Source organism: Rutilus rutilus, assembly GCF_951802725.1.
Source record: "Rutilus rutilus genome assembly, chromosome: 3".
NCBI lineage: Eukaryota > Metazoa > Chordata > Actinopteri > Cypriniformes > Leuciscidae > Rutilus > Rutilus rutilus.
The window spans coordinates 26,776,924-26,791,301 of record NC_140211.1 but is presented as its reverse complement, the minus strand read 5'-3'; positions in this window follow the sequence as shown (position 1 = coordinate 26,791,301).

Genomic DNA, 14,378 nt, shown 5'->3' with positions numbered 1-14,378 from the left:
CGATGACCCGGGACTTGAACTCGGGTCGCCCCAGAGCTAAAAAAAAATATTGTCAGGGGACTGACCACTAGGCTATTGAGAATAGTACCTTCCTTCAATTTGATAAATATTAGAACCTTATTGTGTAAGAAACATAGGGGGAACGGAATCCGACGGCAAATAGTTCAGCTGTCGAAATCCGTTCCCCCACTCCCATTATGAGAGGTGTTGATGTAATGGCTTAAAAAATGCTGATTCTATTTTGTGTGTGGATGGAGCTTAACTTGCAACAGTTTAAAGAATATATTTTTTGCCTTTTATTATGATAGGAAAGTATAGTATCAAGAAAGTTCGATGACCCGGGACTTGAACTCGGGTCGCCCCAAAGCTAAAAAAAAATATTGTCAGGGGACTGACCACTAGGCTATTGAGGCTAGCAAAATGTTACAATTTAATAAATATTAGAACCTTATTGTGTAAGAAACATAGGGGGAACGGAATCCGACGGCAAAAAAACAGCTGTCGGAATCCGTTCCCCCACTCCCATTATGAGAGGTGTTGATGTAATGGCTTAAAAAATGCTGATTCTATTTTGTGTGTGGATGGAGCTTAACTTGCAACAGTTTAAAGAATATATTTTTTGCCTTTTATTATGATAGGAAAGTATAGTATCAAGAAAGTTTGATGACCCGGGACTTGAACTCGGGTCGCCCCAAAGCTAAAAAAAATATTGTCAGGGGACTGACCACTAGGCTACTGAGGCTAGAAAAATGTTACAATTTAATAAATATTAGAACCTTATTGTGTAAGAAACATAGGGGGAACGGAATCCGATGGCAAAAAAACAGCTGTCGGAATCCGTTCCCCCACTCCCATTATGAGAGGTGTTGATGTAATGGCTTAAAAAATGCTGATTCTATTTTGTGTGTGGATGGAGCTTAACTTGCAACAGTTTAAAGAATATATTTTTTGCCTTTTATTATGATAGGAAAGTATAGTATCAAGAAAGTTCGATGACCCGGGACTTGAACTCGGGTCGCCCCAAAGCTAAAAAAAAATATTGTCAGGGGACTGGCCACTAGGCTATTGAGGCTAGCAAAATGTTACAATTTAATAAATATTAGAACCTTATTGTGTAAGAAACATAGGGGGAACGGAATCCGACGGCAAAAAAACAGCTGTCGGAATCCGTTCCCCCACTCCCATTATGAGAGGTGTTGATGTAATGGCTTAAAAAATGCTGATTCTATTTTGTGTGTGGATGGAGCTTAACTTGCAACAGTTTAAAGAATATATTTTTTTGCCTTTTATTATGATAGCAAAGTATAGTATCAAGAAAGTTCGATGACCCGGGACTTGAACTCGGGTCGCCCCAGAGCTAAAAAAAAATATTGTCAGGGGACTGACCACTAGGCTATTGAGAATACTAACTTCCTTCAATTTGATAAATATTAGAACCTTATTGTGTAAGAAACATAGGGGGAACAGAATCCGACGGCAAATAGTTCAGCTGTCGAAATCCGTTCCCCCACTCCCATTATGAGAGGTGTTGATGTAATGGCTTAAAAAATGCTGATTCTATTTTGTGTGTGGATGGAGCTTAACTTGCAACAGTTTAAAGAATATATTTTTTGCCTTTTATTATGATAGGAAAGTATAGTATCAAGAAAGTTCGATGACCCGGGACTTGAACTCGGGTCGCCCCAAAGCTAAAAAAAAATATTGTCAGGGGACTGGCCACTAGGCTATTGAGGCTAGCAAAATGTTACAATTTAATAAATATTAGAACCTTATTGTGTAAGAAACATAGGGGGAACGGAATACGACGGCAAAAAAACAGCTGTCGGAATCCGTTCCCCCACTCCCATTATGAGAGGTGTTGATGTAATGGCTTAAAAAATGCTGATTCTATTTTGTGTGTGGATGGAGCTTAACTTGCAACAGTTTAAAGAATATATTTTTTGCCTTTTATCATGATAGGAAAGTATAGTATCAAGAAAGTTCGATGACCCGGGACTTGAACTCGGGTCGCCCCAAAGCTAAAAAAAGATATTGTCAGGGGACTGACCACTAGGCTATTGAGGCTAGCGAAATGTTACAATTTAATAAATATTAGAACCTTATTGTGTAAGAAACATAGGGGGAACGGAATCCGACGGCAAAAAAACAGCTGTCGGAATCCGTTCCCCCACTCCCATTATGAGAGGTGTTGATGTAATGGCTTAAAAAATGCTGATTCTATTTTGTGTGTGGATGGAGCTTAACTTGCAACAGTTTAAAGAATATATTTTTTGCCTTTTATTATGATAGGAAAGTATAGTATCAAGAAAGTTCGATGACCCGGGACTTGAACTCAGGTCACCCCAAAGCTAAAAAAAATATTGTCAGGGGACTGACCACTAGGCTATTGAGGTTAGCAACATGTTACAATTTAATAAATATTAGAACCTTATTGTGTAAGAAACATAGGGGGAACGGAATCCGACGGCAAAAAAACAGCTGTCGGAATCCGTTCCCCCACTCCCATTATGAGAGGTGCTGATGTAATGGCTTAAAAAATGCTGATTCTATTTTGTGTGTGGATGGAGCTTAACTTGCAACAGTTTAAAGAATATATTTTTTGCCTTTTATTATGATAGGAAAGTATAGTATCAAGAAAGTTCGATGACCCGGGACTTGAACTCGGGTCGCCCCAGAGCTAAAAAAAAATATTGTCAGGGGACTGACCACTAGGCTATTGAGAATAGTAACTTTTTTCAATTTGATAAATATTAGAACCTTATTGTGTAAGAAACATAGGGGGAATGGAATCCGACTGCAAATAGTTCAGCTGTCGAAATCCGTTCCCCCACTCCCATTATGAGAGGTGTTGATGTAATGGCTTAAAAAATGCTGATTCTATTTTGTGTGTGGATGGAGCTTAACTTGCAACAGTTTAAAGAATATATTTTTTGCCTTTTATTATGATAGGAAAGTATAGTATCAAGAAAGTTCGATGACCCGGGACTTGAACTCGGGTCGCCCCAAAGCTAAAAAAAAATATTGTCAGGGGACTGGCCACTAGGCTATTGAGGCTAGCAAAATGTTACAATTTAATAAATATTAGAACCTTATTGTGTAAGAAACATAGGGGGAACGGAATCCGACGGCAAAAAAACAGCTGTCGGAATCCGTTCCCCCACTCCCATTATGAGAGGTGTTGATGTAATGGCTTAAAAAATGCTGATTCTATTTTGTGTGTGGATGGAGCTTAACTTGCAACAGTTTAAAGAATATATTTTTTGCCTTTTATCATGATAGGAAAGTATAGTATCAAGAAAGTTCGATGACCCGGGACTTGAACTCGGGTCGCCCCAAAGCTAAAAAAAGATATTGTCAGGGGACTGACCACTAGGCTATTGAGGCTAGCGAAATGTTACAATTTAATAAATATTAGAACCTTATTGTGTAAGAAACATAGGGGGAACGGAATCCGACGGCAAAAAAACAGCTGTCGGAATCCGTTCCCCCACTCCCATTATGAGAGGTGTTGATGTAATGACTTAAAAAATGCTGATTCTATTTTGTGTGTGGATGGAGCTTAACTTGCATCAGTTTAAAGAACATATTTTTTGCCTTTTATTATGATAGGAAAGTATAGTATCAAGAAAGTTCGACGACCCTGGACTTGAACTCGAGTTGCCCAAAGCTAAAAAAAAAATTGTCATGGTACTGACAACTAGGCTATTGAGAATAGTAACTTCCTTCAATTTGATAAATATTAGAACCTTATTGTGTAAGAAACATAGGGGGAACCGAATCCGACGGCAAATAGTTCAGCTGTCGAAATCCGTTCCCCCACTCCCATTATGAGAGGTGTTGATGTAATGGCTTAAAAAATGCTGATTCTATTTTTGTGAGTGTATGGAGCTTAAACAGCATCAATTTGATAAATATAAGAACCTCAGTGTGTCAGAAATATGGGGGGAACAGAATCCGACGGCAAAAAGAAATACAGTTGTCAGAATCCGTTCCCCCACTCCCATTATGAGAGGTGTTGATGTATTGGCTTAAAAAATGCTGATTCTATTTTTGTGAGTGTATGGAGCTTAAACAGCATCAATTTGATAAATATAAGAACCTCAGAGTGTCAGAAATATGGGGGGAACAGAATCCGACGGCAAAAAGAAAAACAGTTGTCAGAATCCGTTCCCCCACTCCCATTATGAGAGGTGTTGATGTAATGGCTTCAAAAATGCTGATTCTATTTTGTGTGTGGATGGAGCTTAACTTGCATCAGTTTAAAGAACATATTTTTTGCCTTTTCTTATGATAGGAAAGTATAGTATCAAGAAAGTTCGACGACCCTGGACTTGAACTCGGGTTGCCCAAAGCTAAAAAAAAATTGTCAGGGTACTGACAACTAGGCTATTGAGACAAGTAACTTCCTTCAGTTTGATAAATATTAGAACCTTATTGTGTAAGAAACATAGGGGGAACGGAATCCGACGGCAAAAAAACAGCTGTCGGAATCCGTTCCCCCACTCCCATTATGAGAGGTGTTGATGTAATGGCTTAAAAAATGCTGATTCTATTTTGTGTGTGGATGGAGCTTAACTTGCAACAGTTTAAAGAATATATTTTTTGCCTTTTATTATGATAGGAAAGTATAGTATCAAGAAAGTTCGATGACCCGGGACTTGAACTCGGGTCGCCCCAAAGCTAAAAAAAAATATTGTCAGGGGACTGGCCACTAGGCTATTGAGGCTAGCAAAATGTTACAATTTAATAAATATTAGAACCTTATTGTGTAAGAAACATAGGGGGAACGGAATCCGACGGCAAAAAAACAGCTGTCGGAATCCGTTCCCCCACTCCCATTATGAGAGGTGTTGATGTAATGGCTTAAAAAATGCTGATTCTATTTTGTGTGTGGATGGAGCTTAACTTGCAACAGTTTAAAGAATATATTTTTTGCCTTTTATTATGATAGGAAAGTATAGTATCAAGAAAGTTCGATGACCCGGGACTTGAACTCGGGTCGCCCTAAAGCTAAAAAAAGATATTGTCAGGGGACTGACCACTAGGCTATTGAGGCTAGCGAAATGTTACAATTTAATAAATATTAGAACCTTATTGTGTAAGAAACATGGGGGAACGGAATCCGACGGCAAAAAAACAGCTGTCGGAATCCGTTCCCCCACTCCCATTATGAGAGGTGTTGATGTAATGGCTTAAAAAATGCTGATTCTATTTTGTGTGTGGATGGAGCTTAACTTGCAACAGTTTAAAGAATATATTTTTTGCCTTTTATTATGATAGGAAAGTATAGTATCAAGAAAGTTCGATGACCCGGGACTTGAACTCGGGTCGCCCCAGAGCTAAAAAAAAATATTGTCAGGGGACTGGCCACTAGGCTATTGAGGCTAGCAAAATGTTACAATTTAATAAATATTAGAACCTTATTGTGTAAGAAACATAGGGGGAACGGAATCCGACGGCAAAAAAACAGCTGTCGGAATCCGTTCCCCCACTCCCATTATGAGAGGTGTTGATGTAATGGCTTAAAAAATGCTGATTCTATTTTGTGTGTGGATGGAGCTTAACTTGCAACAGTTTAAAGAATATATTTTTTGCCTTTTATTATGATAGGAAAGTATAGTATCAAGAAAGTTCGATGACCCGGGACTTGAACTCGGGTCACCCCAAAGCTAAAAAAAATATTGTCAGTGGACTGACCACTAGGCTATTGAGGTTAGCAACATGTTACAATTTAATAAATATTAGAACCTTATTGTGTAAGAAACATAGGGGGAACGGAATCCGACGGCAAAAAAACAGCTGTCGGAATCCGTTCCCCCACTCCCATTATGAGAGGTGTTGATGTAATGGCTTAAAAAATGCTGATTCTATTTTGTGTGTGGATGGAGCTTAACTTGCAACAGTTTAAAGAATATATTTTTTGCCTTTTATCATGATAGGAAAGTATAGTATCAAGAAAGTTCGATGACCCGGGACTTGAACTCGGGTCGCCCCAAAGCTAAAAAAAGATATTGTCAGGGGACTGACCACTAGGCTATTGAGGCTAGCAAAATGTTACAATTTAATAAATATTAGAACCTTATTGTGTAAGAAACATAGGGGGAACGGAATCCGACGGCAAAAAAACAGCTGTCGGAATCCGTTCCCCCACTCCCATTATGAGAGGTGTTGATGTAATGGCTTAAAAAATGCTGATTCTATTTTGTGTGTGGATGGAGCTTAACTTGCAATAGTTTAAAGAATATATTTTTTGCCTTTTATTATGATAGGAAAGTATAGTATCAAGAAAGTTCGATGACCCTGGACTTGAACTCGGGTCGCCCCAGAGCTAAAAAAAAATATTGTCAGGGGACTGACCACTAGGCTATTGAGGCTAGCAAAATGTTACTATTTAATAAATATTAGAACCTTATTGTGTAAGAAACATAGGGGGAACGGAATCCGACGGCAAAAAAACAGCTGTCGGAATCCGTTCCCCCACTCCCATTATGAGAGGTGTTGATGTAATGGCTTAAATAATGCTGATTCTATTTTGTGTGTGGATGGAGCTTAACTTGCAACAGTTTAAAGAATATATTTTTTGCCTTTTATTATGATAGGAAAGTATAGTATCAAGAAAGTTCGATGACCCGGGACTTGAACTCGGGTCGCCCCAGAGCTAAAAAAAAATATTGTCAGGGGACTGACCACTAGGCTATTGAGAATAATACCTTCCTTCAATTTGATAAATATTAGAACCTTATTGTGTAAGAAACATAGGGGGAATGGAATCCGACTGCAAATAGTTCAGCTGTCGAAATCCGTTCCCCCACTCCCATTATGAGAGGTGTTGATGTAATGGCTTAAAAAATGCTGATTCTATTTTGTGTGTGGATGGAGCTTAACTTGCAACAGTTTAAAGAATATATTTTTTGCCTTTTATTATGATAGGAAAGTATAGTATCAAGAAAGTTCGATGACCCGGGACTTGAACTCGGGTCACCCCAAAGCTAAAAAAAATATTGTCAGGGGACTGACCACTAGGCTATTGAGGTTAGCAACATGTTACAATTTAATAAATATTAGAACCTTATTGTGTAAGAAACATAGGGGGAACGGAATCCGACGGCAAAAAAACAGCTGTCGGAATCCGTTCCCCCACTCCCATTATGAGAGGTGCTGATGTAATGGCTTAAAAAATGCTGATTCTATTTTGTGTGTGGATGGAGCTTAACTTGCAACAGTTTAAAGAATATATTTTTTGCCTTTTATTATGATAGGAAAGTATAGTATCAAGAAAGTTCGATGACCCGGGACTTGAACTCGGGTCGCCCCAGAGCTAAAAAAAAATATTGTCAGGGGACTGACCACTAGGCTATTGAGAATAGTAACTTCTTTCAATTTGATAAATATTAGAACCTTATTGTGTAAGAAACATAGGGGGAATGGAATCCGACTGCAAATAGTTCAGCTGTCGAAATCCGTTCCCCCACTCCCATTATGAGAGGTGTTGATGTAATGGCTTCAAAAATGCTGATTCTATTTTGTGTGTGGATGGAGCTTAACTTGCAACAGTTTAAAGAATATATTTTTTGCCTTTTATTATGATAGGAAAGTATAGTATCAAGAAAGTTCGATGACCCGGGACTTGAACTCGGGTCGCCCCAAAGCTAAAAAAAAATATTGTCAGGGGACTGGCCACTAGGCTATTGAGGCTAGCAAAATGTTACAATTTAATAAATATTAGAACCTTATTGTGTAAGAAACATAGGGGGAACGGAATCCGACGGCAAAAAAACAGCTGTCGGAATCCGTTCCCCCACTCCCATTATGAGAGGTGTTGATGTAATGGCTTAAAAAATGCTGATTCTATTTTGTGTGTGGATGGAGCTTAACTTGCAACAGTTTAAAGAATATATTTTTTGCCTTTTATCATGATAGGAAAGTATAGTATCAAGAAAGTTCGATGACCCGGGACTTGAACTCGGGTCGCCCCAAAGCTAGGCTATTGAGGCTAGCGAAATGTTACAATTTAATAAATATTAGAACCTTATTGTGTAAGAAACATAGGGGGAACGGAATCCGACGGCAAAAAAACAGCTGTCGGAATCCGTTCCCCCACTCCCATTATGAGAGGTGTTGATGTAATGACTTAAAAAATGCTGATTCTATTTTGTGTGTGGATGGAGCTTAACTTGCATCAGTTTAAAGAACATATTTTTTGCCTTTTATTATGATAGGAAAGTATAGTATCAAGAAAGTTCGACGACCCTGGACTTGAACTCGAGTTGCCCAAAGCTAAAAAAAAAATTGTCATGGTACTGACAACTAGGCTATTGAGAATAGTAACTTCCTTCAATTTGATAAATATTAGAACCTTATTGTGTAAGAAACATAGGGGGAACCGAATCCGACGGCAAATAGTTCAGCTGTCGAAATCCGTTCCCCCACTCCCATTATGAGAGGTGTTGATGTAATGGCTTAAAAAATGCTGATTCTATTTTTGTGAGTGTATGGAGCTTAAACAGCATCAATTTGATAAATATAAGAACCTCAGTGTGTCAGAAATATGGGGGGAACAGAATCCGACGGCAAAAAGAAATACAGTTGTCAGAATCCGTTCCCCCACTCCCATTATGAGAGGTGTTGATGTATTGGCTTAAAAAATGCTGATTCTATTTTTGTGAGTGTATGGAGCTTAAACAGCATCAATTTGATAAATATAAGAACCTCAGAGTGTCAGAAATATGGGGGGAACAGAATCCGACGGCAAAAAGAAAAACAGTTGTCAGAATCCGTTCCCCCACTCCCATTATGAGAGGTGTTGATGTAATGGCTTCAAAAATGCTGATTCTATTTTGTGTGTGGATGGAGCTTAACTTGCATCAGTTTAAAGAACATATTTTTTGCCTTTTCTTATGATAGGAAAGTATAGTATCAAGAAAGTTCGACGACCCTGGACTTGAACTCGGGTTGCCCAAAGCTAAAAAAAAATTGTCAGGGTACTGACAACTAGGCTATTGAGACAAGTAACTTCCTTCAGTTTGATAAATATTAGAACCTTATTGTGTAAGAAACATAGGGGGAACGGAATCCGACGGCAAAAAAACAGCTGTCGGAATCCGTTCCCCCACTCCCATTATGAGAGGTGTTGATGTAATGGCTTAAAAAATGCTGATTCTATTTTGTGTGTGGATGGAGCTTAACTTGCAACAGTTTAAAGAATATATTTTTTGCCTTTTATCATGATAGGAAAGTATAGTATCAAGAAAGTTTGATGACCCGGGACTTGAACTCGGGTCGCCCCAAAGCTAAAAAAAATATTGTCAGGGGACTGACCACTAGGCTACTGAGGCTAGAAAAATGTTACAATTTAATAAATATTAGAACCTTATTGTGTAAGAAACATAGGGGGAACGGAATCCGACGGCAAAAAAACAGCTGTCGGAATCCGTTCCCCCACTCCCATTATGAGAGGTGTTGATGTAATGGCTTAAAAAATGCTGATTCTATTTTGTGTGTGGATGGAGCTTAACTTGCAACAGTTTAAAGAACATATTTTTTGCCTTTTATTATGATAGGAAAGTATAGTATCAAGAAAGTTCGACGACCCTGGACTTGAACTCGAGTTGCCCAAAGCTAAAAAAAAAATTGTCAGGGTACTGACAACTAGGCTATTGAGAATAGTAACTTCCTTCAATTTCATAAATATTAGAACCTTATTGTGTAAGAAACATAGGGGGAACCGAATCCGACGGCAAATAGTTCAGCTGTCGAAATCCGTTCCCCCACTCCCATTATGAGAGGTGTTGATGTAATGGCTTAAAAAATGCTGATTCTATTTTTGTGAGTGTATGGAGCTTAAACAGCATCAATTTGATAAATATAAGAACCTCAGTGTGTCAGAAATATGGGGGGAACAGAATCCGACGGCAAAAAGAAATACAGTTGTCAGAATCCGTTCCCCCACTCCCATTATGAGAGGTGTTGATGTATTGGCTTAAAAAATGCTGATTCTATTTTTGTGAGTGTATGGAGCTTAAACAGCATCAATTTGATAAATATAAGAACCTCAGAGTGTCAGAAATATGGGGGGAACAGAATCCGACGGCAAAAAGAAAAACAGTTGTCAGAATCCGTTCCCCCACTCCCATTATGAGAGGTGTTGATGTAATGGCTTCAAAAATGCTGATTCTATTTTGTGTGTGGATGGAGCTTAACTTGCATCAGTTTAAAGAACATATTTTTTGCCTTTTCTTATGATAGGAAAGTATAGTATCAAGAAAGTTCGACGACCCTGGACTTGAACTCGGGTTGCCCAAAGCTAAAAAAAAATTGTCAGGGTACTGACAACTAGGCTATTGAGACAAGTAACTTCCTTCAGTTTGATAAATATTAGAACCTTATTGTGTAAGAAACATAGGGGGAACGGAATCCGACGGCAAAAAAACAGCTGTCGGAATCCGTTCCCCCACTCCCATTATGAGAGGTGTTGATGTAATGGCTTAAAAAATGCTGATTCTATTTTGTGTGTGGATGGAGCTTAACTTGCAACAGTTTAAAGAATATATTTTTTGCCTTTTATCATGATAGGAAAGTATAGTATCAAGAAAGTTTGATGACCCGGGACTTGAACTCGGGTCGCCCCAAAGCTAAAAAAAATATTGTCAGGGGACTGACCACTAGGCTACTGAGGCTAGAAAAATGTTACAATTTAATAAATATTAGAACCTTATTGTGTAAGAAACATAGGGGGAACGGAATCCGACGGCAAAAAAACAGCTGTCGGAATCCGTTCCCCCACTCCCATTATGAGAGGTGTTGATGTAATGGCTTAAAAAATGCTGATTCTATTTTGTGTGTGGATGGAGCTTAACTTGCAACAGTTTAAAGAACATATTTTTTGCCTTTTATTATGATAGGAAAGTATAGTATCAAGAAAGTTCGACGACCCTGGACTTGAACTCGAGTTGCCCAAAGCTAAAAAAAAAATTGTCAGGGTACTGACAACTAGGCTATTGAGAATAGTAACTTCCTTCAATTTCATAAATATTAGAACCTTATTGTGTAAGAAACATAGGGGGAACCGAATCCGACGGCAAATAGTTCAGCTGTCGAAATCCGTTCCCCCACTCCCATTATGAGAGGTGTTGATGTAATGGCTTAAAAAATGCTGATTCTATTTTTGTGAGTGTATGGAGCTTAAACAGCATCAATTTGATAAATATAAGAACCTCAGTGTGTCAGAAATATGGGGGGAACAGAATCCGACGGCAAAAAGAAAAACAGTTGTCAGAATCCGTTCCCCCACTCCCATTATGAGAGCTGTTGATGTATTGGCTTAAAAAATGCTGATTCTATTTTTGTGAGTGTATGGAGCTTAAACAGCATCAATTTGATAAATATAAGAACCTCAGAGTGTCAGAAATATGGGGGGAACAGAATCCGACGGCAAAAAGAAAAACAGTTGTCAGAATCCGTTCCCCCACTCCCATTATGAGAGGTGTTGATGTAATGGCTTCAAAAATGCTGATTCTATTTTGTGTGTGGATGGAGCTTAACTTGCATCAGTTTAAAGAACATATTTTTTGCCTTTTATTATGATAGGAAAGTATAGTATCAAGAAAGTTCGACGACCCTGGACTTGAACTCGGGTTGCCCAAAGCTAAAAAAAAATTGTCAGGGTACTGACAACTAGGCTATTGAGACAAGTAACTTCCTTCAGTTTGATAAATATTAGAACCTTATTGTGTAAGAAACATAGGGGGAACGGAATCCGACGGCAAAAAAACAGCTGTCGGAATCCGTTCCCCCACTCCCATTATGAGAGGTGTTGATGTAATGGCTTAAAAAATGCTGATTCTATTTTGTGTGTGGATGGAGCTTAACTTGCAACAGTTTAAAGAATATATTTTTTGCCTTTTATTATGATAGGAAAGTATAGTATCAAGAAAGTTCGATGACCCGGGACTTGAACTCGGGTCGCCCCAAAGCTAAAAAAAAATATTGTCAGGGGACTGACCACTAGGCTATTGAGGCGAACAAAATGTTACAATTTAATAAATATTAGAACCTTATTGTGTAAGAAACATAGGGGGAACGGAATCCGACGGCAAAAAAACAGCTGTCGGAATCCGTTCCCCCACTCCCATTATGAGAGGTGTTGATGTAATGGCTTAAAAAATGCTGATTCTATTTTGTGTGTGGATGGAGCTTAACTTGCAACAGTTTAAAGAATATATTTTTTGCCTTTTATTATGATAGGAAAGTATAGTATCAAGAAAGTTCGATGACCCGGGACTTGAACTCGGGTCACCCCAAAGCTAAAAAAAATATTGTCAGGGGACTGACCACTAGGCTATTGAGGTTAGCAACATGTTACAATTTAATAAATATTAGAACCTTATTGTGTAAGAAACATAGGGGGAACGGAATCCGACGGCAAAAAAACAGCTGTCGGAATCCGTTCCCCCACTCCCATTATGAGAGGTGTTGATGTAATGGCTTAAAAAATGCTGATTCTATTTTGTGTGTGGATGGAGCTTAACTTGCAACAGTTTAAAGAATATATTTTTTGCCTTTTATTATGATAGGAAAGTATAGTATCAAGAAAGTTCGATGACCCGGGACTTGAACTCGGGTCGCCCCAGAGCTAAAAAAAAATATTGTCAGGGGACTGACCACTAGGCTATTGAGAATAGTAACTTCCTTCAATTTGATAAATATTAGAACCTTATTGTGTAAGAAACATAGGGGGAACGGAATCCGACGGCAAATAGTTCAGCTGTCGAAATCCGTTCCCCCACTCCCATTATGAGAGGTGTTGATGTAATGGCTTAAAAAATGCTGATTCTATTTTGTGTGTGGATGGAGCTTAACTTGCAACAGTTTAAAGAATATATTTTTTGCCTTTTATTATGATAGGAAAGTATAGTATCAAGAAAGTTCGATGACCCGGGACTTGAACTCGGGTCGCCCCAAAGCTAAAAAAAAATATTGTCAGGGGACTGGCCACTAGGCTATTGAGGCTAGCAAAATGTTACAATTTAATAAATATTAGAACCTTATTGTGTAAGAAACATAGGGGGAACGGAATCCGACGGCAAAAAAACAGCTGTCGGAATCCGTTCCCCCACTCCCATTATGAGAGGTGTTGATGTAATGGCTTAAAAAATGCTGATTCTATTTTGTGTGTGGATGGAGCTTAACTTGCAACAGTTTAAAGAATATATTTTTTGCCTTTTATCATGATAGGAAAGTATAGTATCAAGAAAGTTCGATGACCCGGGACTTGAACTCGGGTCGCCCCAAAGCTAAAAAAAGATATTGTCAGGGGACTGACCACTAGGCTATTGAGGCTAGCGAAATGTTACAATTTAATAAATATTAGAACCTTATTGTGTAAGAAACATAGGGGGAACGGAATCCGACGGCAAAAAAACAGCTGTCGGAATCCGTTCCCCCACTCCCATTATGAGAGGTGTTGATGTAATGGCTTAAAAAATGCTGATTCTATTTTGTGTGTGGATGGAGCTTAACTTGCAACAGTTTAAAGAATATATTTTTTGCCTTTTATTATGATAGGAAAGTATAGTATCAAGAAAGTTCGATGACCCGGGACTTGAACTCGGGTCACCCCAAAGCTAAAAAAAATATTGTCAGGGGACTGACCACTAGGCTATTGAGGTTAGCAACATGTTACAATTTAATAAATATTAGAACCTTATTGTGTAAGAAACATAGGGGGAACGGAATCCGACGGCAAAAAAACAGCTGTCGGAATCCGTTCCCCCACTCCCATTATGAGAGGTGCTGATGTAATGGCTTAAAAAATGCTGATTCTATTTTGTGTGTGGATGGAGCTTAACTTGCAACAGTTTAAAGAATATATTTTTTGCCTTTTATTATGATAGGAAAGTATAGTATCAAGAAAGTTCGATGACCCGGGACTTGAACTCGGGTCGCCCCAGAGCTAAAAAAAAATATTGTCAGGGGACTGACCACTAGGCTATTGAGAATAGTAACTTTTTTCAATTTGATAAATATTAGAACCTTATTGTGTAAGAAACATAGGGGGAATGGAATCCGACTGCAAATAGTTCAGCTGTCGAAATCCGTTCCCCCACTCCCATTATGAGAGGTGTTGATGTAATGGCTTAAAAAATGCTGATTCTATTTTGTGTGTGGATGGAGCTTAACTTGCAACAGTTTAAAGAATATATTTTTTGCCTTTTATTATGATAGGAAAGTATAGTATCAAGAAAGTTCGATGACCCGGGACTTGAACTCGGGTCGCCCCAAAGCTAAAAAAAAATATTGTCAGGGGACTGGCCACTAGGCTATTGAGGCTAGCAAAATGTTACAATTTAATAAATATTAGAACCTTATTGTGTAAGAAA